Raw genomic sequence first — 3,145 nt, forward strand, 5'->3', positions numbered from 1 at the left:
GAAAGTGTTCAGTGCAGATCAGTGAGTAAGCACCAGCCCGCCCGTGCTTACCTTGCTGAAGGCTGTAGCCTTAGATATTCATCAGTGCTTCAAGTCATCTTCACTTTGAACAAGCAAGATAGTGTAATCTGCATATCATGGGTTGTTAATGAGTCCTCCTCCAATCCTGATGCCATGTTCTTTTTCATGTATTCCAGTTTTTTAGATTATTTTCTCTGCATACAGATTGAATAAGTATGGTGAAAGGATACAACCCCTACACACACTTTTCATGAATTTAAACCATTCACTATCTTCTTGTTCTGTTCAAATGACTGCCACTCCATCTTTGCATAGGTTATTTATTAGCACAATTAAGTATTCTGGAATTCCAATTATTTGCAAGCTATCCATAATTTGTTATTATCCATACAGTTGAGTGCCTTTGCATAGTTGATAAAGCAGAGGAAGAGATCTTTCTGCTATTCTCTGCTTTCAACCATGATGCATCTGACATTAACAATGTTATTTCTTGTTCCATATCCTCTTCTGAATCCTTCTTGAATTTGGTAGTTCCCTGTCTATGTATTATTGCCACTGTTTTTGAATTATCTTCAGTAAAATTTAATGTATGATATTAATGATATTATTCAATAATTTTTGTAGTCTTTTGGATCACCATCCTTTGGAATGGGCACAAATATGGACCTCTTCCAGTTGGTTGGCCAGGTAGCTATCTTCCAAATTTCTTGGCATAGACAAGTGAGCACCTCCAGCATTACATCTGTTTGTTGAAACATCTCAATTGGCATTCTGTCAATTCCTGGAGCCTTGTTTTTCACCTTCAGCACAGCTTGGACTTCTTTCAGTATAGTGGTTCTTGATCATTTTCTACCCCATGAAATAGTTGAATGTTTTTGTTCAGTGGCTTTGTGTATTCCTTCCACCTTCTATTTTTTTTTTTTTTTTAATTTTTTATTGTGATTTGGGTGCAAATTTACAAAGCAGATTCATTTTACTCTCAACAGCTCATGCACATCTGGTTTCACATCACGGATTACAATTCCAACAATAAAAAGCTCTTCTCTGCTCTCCTCCCTGTGACTACCCCTTCCTTGTGTCCTTCTTATCTATGCATTCCTGTCTGTTCAGGCTTCCCTCTATGCAAATGCTGCCGTTCTGATCTCTCATGGTTGACTGATCAAAGGTGTGCATCTCCCTAGGGTAGGTGGGTGCATCTCCTTGGGGTAATGTTCTGCTTGTGGTCCTTTCTACTGTTGGCTGATAGCTAATCCACATGAGTCCAGTTCCAAGACCAAAGGATAACCTGAGGCCATGGTCTCGGGTGTTCTACCAGTCTCTATACAACAAGTAATTCTGGTCATTTCTTTTTTTTTTTTTTTTTTTTTTATTTTGTTCCACATTTTTCCTCCCACTCTATCCAAGATCTTCAATTTTGATCCTTTATCAAGTGGTTGATATTGGGCCAGTTACCACCTAGTTCTTCTGGTCTCAGGGTCATGAAGGCTGAGGTTCCCATGGTCCATTAGACCCTTGGACTAATTGGACAAAGTCCATATGACTTTGTTTTTTTTCCTCTTCTTTGCTCCAGATGAGGGGAGACTGATAGTCACATCTTAGATGTCTGCTCAAAAGCTTTTAAGACCTTAGTCACTACTCACCAAAGTAGGATATAGAACAAGACTTTTATGCTCTATGTTGTGCCAATTGAGCTTGATGAGGACACTGAGCCCACAGGCCTGGTGACTCACTCCTTCAAGGTGCTTAGTTGTCACTGAGAAGTTACTCCCTACTCCAAGCTTGCTCTCTATTAGTTCTATACTGTCTATGGTTATTTTTGTAACACAAATACACATGTAAGAATATCATCAGCCAAATCCATTTGTGGTCATGGGTATATTTCTGTTTGCCTACCCATATCTGATCTCCCCCGTCCATGCATTTACCTGTAGCCTAGTGTTTGTTGTTACTGGTAATGAAGTACTGTGTATGTAATAGTATTTGCCTCTGTTGTCTACATCATTTGTGCACTTTTCTGGTGCTCTCCTTTTCCCTATTATTATTGTGCTGGTCACATATTTTTGCCTTTCCCTTCACCTGGTAGCCTAGTGCCTGAGGCACTTGACTGCTAACCAGAAGACTGGTGATTCAAACCCACCAGCCACTCCTCGGAAGGAAGCTTGGGCAATCTACTTCCATAGTGATACCACCTGAAAACCCAAGGAAGGGTAGTTATGAGTCAGGTCCTATTCGATGGCACATAACAACAACAACATTCCCTTCACCCAAATCAACACATGACTCTTAACTAATCAGAAATTTTCCCTCCTCTTCCTTCCCATCCCTGGTAACAAACAAAGTAAATTTCCTTCCCTGCATAAACCTTTCTTTGACTTTTTATAATAATGGACTCATACAATATTTGTCATTCTGTGATTGACTTATTTCACTCAGCATAACATCTTCCAAGTTCATCCATGTTATGAGGTGATTCACAGATTCTTCATTATTATTTAATGTTAGTTCCATAGTGTTCCATTGTGTGAGTGTACCACAGTTTGGTTATCCATTCATTTGTTGATAGGCACTTAGGTTGTTTCCATCTCTTTGCTGTAGTGAATAATGCTGCAATGGACATGGGTGTGCATATATCCAGTTGTGTCCTGGATCTCACATCTTTAGAATATATTCCTGGTAGTGAAATTATGGATCAGATGGTATTTCTATTCCCAGTTTTTTAAGGAAATGCCATACCACTGTACACAGTGGCTATACTATTTTAAAGTCCCACCAGCAATGTATGAGAGTTCCAGTCTCTCCACATCCTCACTAACATTTGTTATTTTCTGTCTTGTTGAACTTAACTGTTATTGCTGGGGGAGATGATATCTCGGTTTTTTTTCTTTTTAAGATTGTATTTATTTATTTTAATTTTTGCAGTGTTCCCTCTCATTGTTGTTTTGATTTGCATCTCTCTAATGGTAAATGATAGTGAGCATTTCCTCATGTGTTTGTTCCTTCCACTTTCTTTTCATGTTTCCTTGCATCATTCAATATTTTACCCATTGTTGTTGTTGTTGTTATGTGCCGTCGAGTCAGCCCCGACTCATAGCGACCCCTCCTTGGGTTTCCGAGGCAGTATCAC

Source organism: Orycteropus afer, unplaced genomic scaffold (assembly GCF_000298275.1).
Source record: "Orycteropus afer afer isolate SDZICR_OR568_19922 unplaced genomic scaffold, OryAfe1.0 scaffold00350, whole genome shotgun sequence".
NCBI lineage: Eukaryota > Metazoa > Chordata > Mammalia > Tubulidentata > Orycteropodidae > Orycteropus > Orycteropus afer.